Below are 13,000 nucleotides of genomic sequence, written 5' to 3' on the forward strand. Positions count from 1 at the left end.
GGTCGGGTGGGGGTGTTGGAATGGGTCAACCGGGACGTCCCGTGGCTCGACTTAAAACCCGTACTTTTTTTTTAAGCTAATAAATAGTATTTTTCTCTTATAATAAATTAGTTAATCATATTTTTAGCTATATTTTATCAGCCAACCAAACAAGACAAGTGTTTGACCAATACTACGCAATAATTAATTTCAGGTTTTGGGTGGTTGCCTTTTAAGCTCTGACCCAACGTGGTCCTCCCAACCCAAATGACCCGATGGGTTCCCGTCCAGCGTTAAATCGGACCCCAATTTCAGTCGAATGATATTAAACACAAGATAGTGTCCAGATGTACTGCTCTCTTCGTTTCGAATCGTGAGTGGTTTATTTAGTTTTATCTAAATCAAACTTGTTTAACTTAGATCAAAATTATGAAAAAAAAATATAAACATCTTACAGTATCAAGTGGATGCACTATCAAAATACATGTCGTTCTAGTTTACCCTAAGTCAAATAATCTTATGTTCGTTTCGGTATAGTATACAATACCTGATAAGCAGATCATGGTGATAGAAAATATATAAAGATCTAGATATCAGGTGAATGCACTATCAAATTACATATCGTTCCTATTTTATCACAAGTCAAATAATCTTATAGTTGACTAAAATTATATGAATTGGTATCAATATATATGATACCAAATAAGTGTCATTAAATCTATCGTGGAATATATTTTCACAGTACATTTATTTACTCTCATGAGTGTTAATCATATCTTCTATAAACTTTTTTAGAGGCATAAGATCATTTGACTTGGGACAAAGCTAGAGTGTCATTCTTTTTGTGGGATGGAGGTGGTATAATTCATGATGTATCGATGAGTCTTGTTTGATGTTTGTAGAATTGTATTAATCTTTCGATAAATTTGGTTGAAACTAGAGAAATTTGACTTAGGAAAAAAAAGGCTAAAAGTGACTTTTAATTTAAAAGAGAGGGTGTAGAAGTCTAAAAGACAAGCTATGTTGTCCTTTACAGTATTTTTATGTTGGCCTAACGTGTCTTATGTTGGCTGCTAGCCAAAGTCTACGTTTACACACGCTAGAGCCATGATACAACATATTTTGGCTTTGTCCAACGAAGCTCTAGCTCGAGGGAATTCGTGGATTTTTCTGGAAGTTGTTTATTTGTAGCTCTGAGATCCTATATTTAAGGTTGAGGACTTGTCGAAAGCACTCATATATATGATTCATTTTCTTTATAGTTTATACTATATATAAATATATAAAGCTCTTTAATTGTATCTAAAAACTACAAATCTAACTTTGATATCGGAACCGGACACCAAACAAAACCTTAGGCCTTGTTTGGATGCACATATATTCATATCAATTTACATGTGTTGCAGTGAATTGGAGTGGAATTAAACTAAGTTTCATTCCAATCTACTCTAACATATGTGGATTGAAGTAGATACACATGCATCTAAACAAGACCTTAGGTGATATTTGATTAAGACCTATACTTGTGCCACGTTGTTATTTGATGTTGTTAAAATTAGTCTTTGCCACACTTTTACGGCATGCAAATTCATAAACTAGCCTTATGTAGAGATGGGGAAAAGTGAATTGAGTGTGTCGCAGGTGAGCAAAGTTGACTAAGATTCAAAGAAATTAGACATAATGACAATAATGAAAACACTTACTAAAGAAACTATGACTAGCTAGCTAATCCTAGTTGTGACAACCAAACAAGAGAAATAGCGTGTACATATAAAAGCTTCTCTTTTCTTTTGCCTTTAGTTCTATGTTTCATAGCATGTGTTCCATTGGAGCTTAAGCGTTTAAGGGTCTATTTAAGATTACTCTATAAATTTTGTTTCATCAACTCTACCGTGGAGCAGCTCCATAAAAAGTTAAAGCTTTTGAATCATCTTTTTACGTGCTCTCACGGCTCCACCTTTGTCCTAGAGCGAGAGTGTACCTTCTTAGCTAAACATATAGAGCGAAATTGAAAAACATTGAATTGAGCAGTTCCAAAGAGATCCTAACTAAATCAGAGAATTAGACATCATGACCCAACAAAAAGAAATATTGTAGGAGGTGCTTTTATGTAAGCGGTCGTGCGAAGCGAAGAAGAGCTTCTCTTTGCGGGCCCCGGCCGCTGTTATCACGAGTCGTCTTTTTTCGACGTGTTTGCGCGTCGGGACGGACTAGTCTATGGGAGGTGCCTGTCGACGGTCAACACTCACAACAGTGAGCAGCCAGCGGCCGGCGCCAGCAACGGATCCAGTTTGACTCGCGTGCCGTGTCTACAGCTACAGGCCGTCCGAAACGGACGCCGGTCTTCCATGGACGTGGCCTATGGAGCAGTGCAGAGTGACAGCAGCGCGCGCTACGGGGATTGGCTGCTGTGCGCCTGTGCCTGTGGGGTATGGCCTACGGTTGGTCTTGGTCGTGTCATGTCACCCACCGGCGGCCTGTGCATCGGGTCTTGAGTGGACGACTGGGAGTTCGACTGGTGCGCGTCACACGTACTCCCTCCGTACTGTCTTTTTTTTTTATGGCACGGAGGAACTATATTAAAACTTGGAATATATGTATTAAAAACTTAAAACAGTACATCCTCAGATTACCCTTACCATAAAAAAATCTGAAAAAATATTATATTTTGTTTAGATTCTTCTATTGTCTTTTGTCCTAATATCCTTCTTCGATGCAGCCAACGCTCCAAATTAATAGTGCCCGATGAATACTAAAGTCAAAGATGTAGTCCTAATCCCGAATCGAACGATCAACCTAGAACATTGAAGATGCTACAAGATCCAACATTACGGGACCGGTCCAAAACGCATCTGAATCGATGAAACAACATTGACAGTTGTATTTGTCGAGGCTGCATATTCATCACCTCCGATTCTTGATTTTCTCTACGCAACAATGGACGATGAGATCAATGACCCCATTGGGAGTGCCCAAGACCACCACACCCTTTTAGATAATGGCCACAAATTGGTGGTCTACCTACAACAACGACCTCGTCAAGGCAATCATCGAAATCATCGCGAGTAACAAGACCCCGGACCGAAATCATCTATTTTTGCCGATAAATTTATATGGACTAAACCTAAACAAACTAGACCTAACCATTGTAGATAAGAGACGGCCCCCTCTTCTTGCCATCATCAAACTCGTCAGAGAGGAAGAAGAATAGGGCCCCTAAATGTGGCGGCAGTGGTGAGAGAAGGAAAGGACGCAACTTCTCCTAATGGCGTGGCAATATGGTACTATCTTAACATCAATATTCATCTAAAAATGGTATCAATATTTATGATACTCCTTCCGTTGCAAATTATAAGTCATCTCGACTTTTCTAGATACTTCATCTTTTTCAAATTATAAGATATTTTGCATTTTTTTAGTTTGTGTGCATTTAGATATACGCTATGTCTAAGTACATAGTACTTCCTCCGTCTAGAAAAAAAATGCAATTCTAGCACAATGCTAAGTTAAAGTGTCTCAAGTTTGACTAATTATTTATAAAACTATAACTGGTTATGATATAAATAAGTACTATTAGATTTTTCATAAGATGTATTTCATACTATATTTTTTGGCGTTATAAACATTAATGGTTTCATCTATATATTTGATCAAATTTTAGTCACTTTAACCAAGAATGTACCTATAGTTACATTATTTTCTGGACAGAGGTACTCCTAGTACCTAAAAAAGATTGAACGACATATCATTGGAACAGTGAGATTATTAAGTAGTAAACATATTTGATAATCAGTCTAACTATACATATTGTTTAGTATGTTAAATATTAGTATTTTTTATATAAATTTAGTCAAACTTTAAAATGTTTGAATAAACATTGTTCTATATATATATTTTTTTTTTGGGATGGAGATATCCTCTCTGTCCATATATTCTCGTTTTCTGATAAGTCAAATGATTTAAAGTTTGAATAGAACTATATAAAAAATAATAACATTTATGATACAAAATAAGTAGTAAGGTTTTATGGTCTTACATCATTAAGTAGTAGTAGTAGTAGTACAATATACATCGTACTCATGGTCCTAAGGCATCCCGAGGCAATAAGCGTGCTTCAACCCTAACAAAATCACGCCGTTCAAAAAAAACATCATACAAAATAAATTATGACTTTTAATTTCTCTTAGTACCATTTACTAAACAAGCTCACATAGCATAGTATAGATGAAGAGAGATTATTAAAGTTTCGTAGAAATAAAACTTGTCGCTTCTAACACATGAAATTTTAAAAAATAGGACATAAAACTCACTCTGAGACTGACCGAAAGAATCAAATGTGGTATTATTGCTAAAGAACCAATATCATCTTAGGGCCAATAATTTGTTTAGAGAGAGAAACCAAATTAAATGGCATGCCATCTTGATTTATGAGCTCACTAAAAAACACTATTTGATACCCACTCGCCTCTTAGGAGCCTGTTCGTTTGGCTGTGGCTTGTCGTAAACGATCGTCAATTTTCAGCCGGAACAGTATTTTTCTCTCACCCAAACAAGCCAGCAGTACTTCTTTACGAACCAGTAACGATACAAACCAGTCAACCGAAAAGGCTGTAGGATCATAGACAGCACAAATTTCGTTTTTTACGCACACAAACACACTAGCACAATTATTGAACGTACTCGTCAGTAACGGGCCTACAGCTTGCATATTTATCCCGGCGATAAATATTCATCAACCCTACCCTACGAAGGATCCTTGCAATTTACATCCTGTAAGCCGTCATCACATCTTGAAGAGGTATTTGAGATCCTCTACAGTGAGCCGGGTTGCTGGACTGTCACCGGATGGGTCCTCACCCAGCGCAGATTCGACCATCTTCCTTTTTCCCTCCTGCCAGAAAAAGCACACACATTGAATCATCAGCTTGGAAGGTGTTTAAAATTGCATATCTACTCTACACAGATTGTTCAGTAATGCACCTTTGAGCCATCACACAGATTGTCTTTGGGAGTTGAGACAACTTGAACAATTAGTACTCTTTTAGCTTTACATCCCTAGAATTTATACAATTCAATGACAAATCTAGGAGTAGCGTTCATGTACTGAACTTTTGGAAATTTAGACATCAGTTTCTTAAAGTATTTAGCTCAATGACCAACTGAAACTGAGTGAACCGAGACAAACCATTCTTCTGTTGAGCTATGCTCCGAATACTTTCTAAAACCACACTGTTAATGAAGTCTATGCCCTCTAAGACGGTCTCCAACAAGTAACTTATATGGACATCCAAATCTAAAATGGGTAACAAGAGACTTAAAATCGGCCTCCAACAGAGTATTTATACGGAAGACCATTTTTTGGGTTGCCTGAGAGGTACAACCCAAATATAAGCATCTTCTCTCCTGAAAACCTATTTTCATAAATGATTCTCTTTTGGGTCTTGTTGTTGGAGAAGATATCGAATGAGTATTGAACCCTTTGCTTGTAGGGCTACCCAAATGTCGAATGGGTCTTGTATTTTAGGTGTTGTTGTTGGAGATAGTCTAAGCAGGGAAAGAAAATCTGGACCCCATAATATAAGTGCATCAATGACAGAATTACCTGTAGAGATAAAATGCGGTCTTCCACAGTGTCTTTGAACGTTAAACAGGAAACGGTAACTGGGCGGGTCTGACCGGTCATGTGTGTCCTATCAACTGCCTGATCCTCAGCAGAGGGATTCCACCAAGGATTTGATAGACATAGTGGATCACCTAGACATAGATCTAGCGGGTACAACCTTACATACGTGATAAAAACTTTCTAGAACATGATCTAGAGAGAGAGGAAGGGAGGTGAGATGTCACCGACCATCCGCGGGTTTGGAGGAAGAGCTCGACGTAGCCATGGCAAAGGTGATGCGGTCCGGGTTGGCGGTGTCGCTGTGACGGTGTTGAGGTCAGTTGCAGTGCAGTGGTGGTGTAGAGGCGGCAGTGGAGCTTCCCGTCGTTGGCTACGCCCCTCACTAGATCGGATTGGGTTTGTTGGTGGGTGTGGCGGCTCACGGTGAACCTCGTACTGAGAGCCGCCGGCCCCACCTCTCTTTATAGCGTAGTGCGACGGAGGCCCACCAACCATATTGGGTTGGACGCCTCCGATCAGGACGTGAGGTTAAGGCCCAATTCGGCCGTTGGCCAAGTTGGAGAGATCAACACTAACAGGATCAAGCATGAGCACATGGCAGGCGGCTACCATGTTCAGACCAAGATTGCCAGCCTATCACTCTCACCTGAAGAATGAAAATGGATTACTTTGTAATGAATGAATGAATTAACTGTGAAAACGGGAATGTAGGCTGGCTGGCCAGCTGCGGCTGGGCTGGCCAGCGCTCTTACAGTGGCACTGTTCACGTGAACGGTGTTTCTAGACAGAACAGTATTTTTCCCTCACAGCAATCAGCCGGAACAGTATTTTGGCTTATTTTTCAGTCCTGCCGAACAGGCCCGTAGTAGCACTTAAGAAAAATGACCTCTGGGTCAGTGTTGAACTCTTTCACTGCTCTTTCTCTTAAGTTCAGAGGCATTGACCCATCCAACCTCCTGAATTCAATATGGTTGCTGCTCAGTGAACGCTCCAGCAAGTCCAAACATGCCAGTCCACTGGGTGAAGACTATGGCCTTAGCAGGAGTGATCTCGCTTGGAACTGATCCCATGGTATCGTCGGCATCCCCCGTGTTGATGATCGAGTTCAGTATGTCAATGGTGTTCCGGATCTCGGAGGAGATGTAGCTACTTTCACAGACCGAGAATGGTCGGTGCACATCTATGGAATGACTAGTTGATGCTTCAGACTCCAGATTAGGCCAGAGACAGAACTTCAATACATCGGTGAATAAAAGATTTTCAGCACTTATTTCTCTTGCACAATGTGGAGAAGCAGGGCACACCTTCTCAATTATCCTTTTATTTTCTAATAACTTCAAATGCACACACTCGGAGCAGAAAACATGGCCACATGGTGGTGCAAAATTGTAGGAAAATGAAAGACTGTCAGAGCTGTGGATTAAATAACATTTCACCTAAAATTAATCCAGAAGATCATTTGTGTATAGTCACACAAATACCCCCTTGTTTAAGCTGACCTCCTTTTCGTTCCTCATGAAACAAAGAAAATATTCTAGAGCGCGAAATACTATGAGAATGAAGGAGCTAGCAGCTAGTTTAAGGTGACAAAAATTGCATGCACAAATTCTGAATGAACTGTTTGCTTACACCACATATGGTACATTTTGCAGCACCGCTTTCCAGAACTTTAAGCAAATTTACTGCTGTCACCACAGGAAGTTGCTTTGCCAAACGTAGAGAGTGGGCACACGATTCTTCCCCCCTCAAAAGAAAAGGGTGGTTACAAGCCTGCCGAAGTTGAGACAGCAACGCAAGGATGCGCACGTAGTTTTTCTGTATGAAATCTTTAGAACGCCCCTGTAAAATGAACTCAATATATGAGCAACAGAGACCACACACTGAAATTTCTAGGCGATTGGAACTTATATTTAAAGATAAAAGAGGACCGAACATCGGGTATCAGTATTGGAGCTGTTTTGGCTTAAATATAGACTGCTGAACCTAACTTCCATAAAGTTTATGTGGGTAGCTAGCTCTCATGAACATCAAAATTGAAGATCTCTGGGGTAGCCTTTTCGAGATCAAAACATATTTATATCATGCAAGACAACACAGAGGGAATGGGGAAAACTATTAACTTCTTATTGATAGAATATGGAATGAAGATAGTTCAAGATGTAAACTGGTAACTACCTTTAACGTTTGACGAGAGTTTTCTTCAAGCCTTAAATAGAAAGCCCGCTCCTCCTTAGTGAAATCTATTTTACTCAACTGGATTGTCTTTGGTGGTATTTTTATGATTGGCTCTCCATCAAGTAGTGTTTCTATAATGAAATAGATCAAAAGTAGATCAATGAAAAAAAATATCACAACCAAAGAAGAATCAAGCAACAGTCAAATATACTGAATTATTTTTAAAAGTTCAGATGCAAAACAAGGTGGAATTTCCTTCAGAAAATCAAAGTACTAGCCGCACACAAATGCAAACGAAATTGAACAGTGTCTAGTACTAAAAAAGAATTAAAAAAAATCAATACTTGTTAAGGCAGTTCAATGTTCATTGTTATTGTGATATGGCAGAGGCCTCTGCTAAAAAATAACTTTTGTAGGCAGAAGGATGCATTGGGCAGGTTTTTCAGTGTAAGCGATAGGTAAAAAAATGCAGACAGTGCAGTCAGTATCTCACCTTTTGTGCGCCGTAGTAGAACTATCCTCAAGACAGTTTGAAATTTCTTATAGCCATGACTTGTATCCCTGGAGACTGGGTCTTTTAGCATAGAGCTAAATGAACGAAATTTAGAGTAAGGCTCATATTTCAAGAAGCGAAAATAGCTGTAAAGGTCCACAATGTTATTTTGTATAGGTGTTCCTGATAAGCACCATCTCCTTTCTGCACTCAATCCACAACAGCCTTTAGCCGTTTGAGTTTGGTGTCCTTTTATCATGTGAGCTTCATCTAGAACAACTCTGAACCATCGTACCTTAGCAAGTGGGCCAGGTTTGTTTATCTTCTTTGGCTTGCCTTTCGCATTTTTCTTAAGTTTCCTTTTATTGCCAGGAGAAACCTCATCATTAGTGTTTTCTTTAGGCACTTCACGGGCCACAATTGTGTATGTTGTGACGATAACATCGTAGTCCGCCAGCTCAGTGGGATCTCTAGTCCTTGAACCTCCATGATAAACCAGAACACACAATTCCGCACTTCTGGTAACCTTGGTCGACAGCTCATTAGCCCACTGCTTAAGAACACTAGCAGGGCAGACCACCAATGTACCTGCAGCTGTACTAGTCGTTGGCCTCAAGCTTGATGCAGTGGAGCTCACTCTGGCCTTCTTGGGTTGAGCTTTAACAGCCCTTGATCGACTAGCATGGACCTTCAATCCCTTCTTGTCCATATCAAGCGCTGCTTCATTATCATCGCCGACAGATATTCCACATTCTGAATCATCACTCATGAACCTAGATTGCTGAAGCCTCTCCTTCTGTATAAGAGCAATTGTAGATATTGTTTTCCCAAGACCCTGCATCACAGTAAATTATGTGCCTATAACAAGGGAATTTGATAAATGATTAAAATTTGCTGGGGAAAAGTATTTGCCTGGCATAATCCTGCCAGCAGTTTTCCAAAAAAAAATGAAACAAGAAATAACCTGATCATCCGCCAAAATTCCACCTGAGCAATGTGCATTATTCTTCCTAAAGACCATCCAAGCTAATGCTATTTTGTTTGAAACATAAAAGAGCACAGAAGTGAATACAGCCCTGGAACAAGCAAAATAATAACAAGACTATTTTTTTTTTTAAAAAAAGTACCTGATGCTTAAGGAGTGATACTGACAGAACATCTTCAGGCAAATCTTCTTCCATTTTTTCCTGTTGGATATACTGCACACAGTTTGGGGGAAAACAATTTAGTTCGTGCCATGGATAATAAACTAAATAAACATGCAAACAGGCTTTATATATTTGAGCAAGGCACCAATATGTCAATCAAACCAAAGATCCATACCTGCAGGGCATCTTCATAAACAACTTTCTCATCAACACTGGAAAGGCTTTTCTATGGGACTTCTGAGCCAATATCGGCTTGAGCATCAATAACAGAAGTTATGGGCTGCCGAAGCAGGTCCTTCTTTGTCAGCTTTGATATCTTTCCAGTGGCGGGTCTATTCTCGGCAGGCCTATAAAAGGATGAAGCCTGACGAGTGTCGGAGTGTGACTTAAAAAACTGTCGACTTCCAACATGATTGGTTCTTCGTCGCTATTCTCGTCAGAAGTTGTGCTGAGACTGAGAGAATGGATGGGCGGGCGAAAACGGGTGCTGCGATCACCATAGCCATCGTCTTCTCTGTCTGAGCTGCATGAAACGGTGCTGTCTGAGCACAGAACGGTCCTGTCCTCACCATCTGAACACAAGTCAACAAAGCCTTCGCCCTCTGATTCTGAACTTAATAATTTCCATGATGCCTGCAACAATACATGCATATGAGTAAAGTCTGTCTTGTCAGATATCTTATGTCTATTTGGCTTCATAAAAAAAAAACTGCCAATAGTAGGTGCTCGTCAGGTTCATGGAACCGCCAGAAACATAAACAAGAATGTATTTTTCGGGGGGCTTTACCAGTGCCTAATGGGATGAGTAGTTGCCGTTCCAAAAAAAAAGAGGCAAAATGGACCACTAAATAGGGTAACTGCTAATAAAGCCAAGGGGATTTATCACAAATTCACAGCACAGGAACAGGAAACGCCATGGGGGTTCATTACCCAGAGCATCGACATAAATAAACTGGTGAATCTATCTAAGACGCAAATGCATAAAAAAAAAGACCCGATCAGAACAAGAATCAAGTCGATCTGGACTATGATCACGTGCTGCTAAAAAAACTCCTGACTGCATCTGTATACCCGTCGAGACGATTCCAAAGCTAGCCCCCCTAGTGATCTGATCTGCTAAAAGTTGCCTCACCCTTTAATTTCCGTGGAAAACCGAATCATGACCGCTCAAATGTACCGTGAAAATCATAACATACGTGGAGGGAAATCGCCGAAAGCCAAGAACCGACAGGAAAGAAGCACCGGCTCGTTACCTCCTCGTCGTCGTGCGTGTCGCCGCGGTTGGAGGAGCCCAGCGGGGAACTATGCGGCGCCGGTGCGGTTGCAGACAGCGGGGTGTGAATGAAGCGGCGGAGTTTGGAGGATGGAGTGGTGGCGATCAAGGGCGGCGGAGGCTATTTATTGGCGACGTTGGGGCCTGGAGTACCGTTGGCCGAGATCATTTTGAAATTAAATTTGAAATTAGAAAAGGTAATGGGGGTGCGGCGACCGATAAACCGGGAAACTAACCAAAGGAAACTTGGCCTCTTGGGAGCCTGCCTGTGGGCCGCCGTCCAGACGAAACAGCTGCACGACAGCATGGCCCCAGCCCACAAGGAGCGACGTGTTTGCAGCTTGCGAACCCACGTGGGTGGGCCTGGTCTGGGCTGGGTGCAACGGCCCACGACCTCCCTTGTATACGTGCGAGGCACCAATGACCATGAACACAATAATCTCTTCCACTAAAAAAAGAACACAATAATCTTTACTATACTATACTAATAATAAAATATAACCAAAATAAAGTGTTACGCCCCACAATTGGTTTCAGCATATACCTTCCCGCACCGGTGCGCCGCTTCGACCCTGCTCAGTCGAGCGTCCACCCCGCGTGATTTTCCACCGTTGTCGACCGGTTGACCCTCCAATCGCAGGTTCGGGCCGCCCTTCCCTCATCTACTACCCCGCTCCACCTAGCCCTATGGATCGCCTCTGTCTTCCGTATCGATGGATGATGACATGTGTGGTGTCCCCCCGTGAACGTTGAACTCTTGATTCATGCCATGATGCCTCTTGATCTATTCCAGCCCAGCTCCAATGAATCAGCTTCGCCTCCATCATCCTCCACGTTCCGCGCCCTGGTTCACTGCCTTCATCGTCAAAGATCCACCATAGCGATAGCCAGTGACCCAACACGTTCACAACCCTGTTATAGTTCATCGCAAAGATCCACCATAGTGATAGGCAGTGACCCAATGAGTTCACAACCCTATTATAGGTCGCCGACTGGCCAGGTTCCCTCGGGAACTCCCCCAAGCACGGTGCTCGTCACGGTGGTGAGGCGGAGGGGAGTGGATCTAGGACAACATCAACAAGGGGAGGTTCGACTACTGTTACTGCCAGGGAGGCCGGAATGCCTTAAGGCTAGCTACGCCCACAAGAGGTCCCGAGACCTCCAGTCGTCGCGCCTCTCAAAGCGGGGGGCCATCTCTACCTCCCTCTTGTTCTCCCAGCGTTGGTCAACGGGCACCGTGTCTCGGTCCTCGCCTCGCCTCGTGCGCCTCGCGTTCGTCTATTTGTTGCTGCTCTCTCCCCCTCCCACCTCCATCGTTGTCCATCAGGGGTGGAGCAACGTGGAGCTGGTAGGGGCTACGCCCCCCCCCCCCCCCTAATATCGCAACATTTTTTTACTTAGCGCATAATTTAATGATCTATATTTATATTAGAAAGATATATGATAAAAAGTTCGTGCCGTATATGTCTTCTCCACAACAAAATAAAAAAAATACAATTATAATAGAATGTTTTGATTTATTGAGATTTTTTTTGCTTGCCATATTAGGACAATGAAACTTTAGGTTTTGCTTGTCATATTAGTAATAATAATCAAGGTTGTAAGTGCGATGAATGCACCTCGACAAACCTAATCAGATGACCTACACTTTCGTATATATCAAAACTTTTTGACCGGCCCACTGTCGTCACCAGTCTACCATCAGAAAAAATGTCATTTCGGAGGAGATAATCTTTTTCATCTTTTTTTCTCCAGCGGTCTCCAATAGCTCTTCATTTTTCGTCGAACACCTTCCGGCTGCCGTCTCAGCCGCTGCACACCACGAAACTGAGGCCCCCACACGCGGCGCACCTGCCCGCGCACATCGACAACAGCGGTGGCAGCAATGGGACGAGGCGGCCCTCCTCGTGGAGCGCGAGCACCTGCGCGGCGCCGCCTACGTCGCGGCCGCGCACGAAGAGGCGCGGGGGCACAGCCTTCTCCCAGGTCACAGCCCACAGGCCACACAGGCACAGCTGGCCCCCCGGTCCATGGACACGTCGCGCTCCTGGAACGCCCGCCCCGCCCCGCCCCGCCCAGGTTCTCCAGCAGCGCGCGCACGCGGTTGCCCCCGCACGACGCGGAGCGTGGTGGTGTAGAGCACCACGGCGGCCTCCCCGCCCGGCGGCAATGCTCATCGCGGCCAGCATTACGCTCATCGCGGCCGCGTCTCGCAACGCACCTTCGCCATCCATCAGGCGCACACTGTGGACCGCCACCTCACCCCGCACTTGCAGATCCCGCCGGCCAAAAATGATCATCTTCACCAT

At 42.8% G+C, this 13,000-nt stretch overlaps 1 pseudogene; it reads right to left on the reverse strand.

Annotated features, from left to right (window-relative positions):
* Positions 1-4,762: 4,762 nt before the first annotated feature.
* On the reverse strand, positions 4,763-13,000 carry LOC136496154 (helicase-like transcription factor CHR28; annotated as a pseudogene).

The sequence above is a fragment of the Miscanthus floridulus genome, chromosome 12, assembly GCF_019320115.1.
Source record: "Miscanthus floridulus cultivar M001 chromosome 12, ASM1932011v1, whole genome shotgun sequence".
Classification (NCBI taxonomy): Eukaryota; Viridiplantae; Streptophyta; class Magnoliopsida; order Poales; family Poaceae; genus Miscanthus; species Miscanthus floridulus.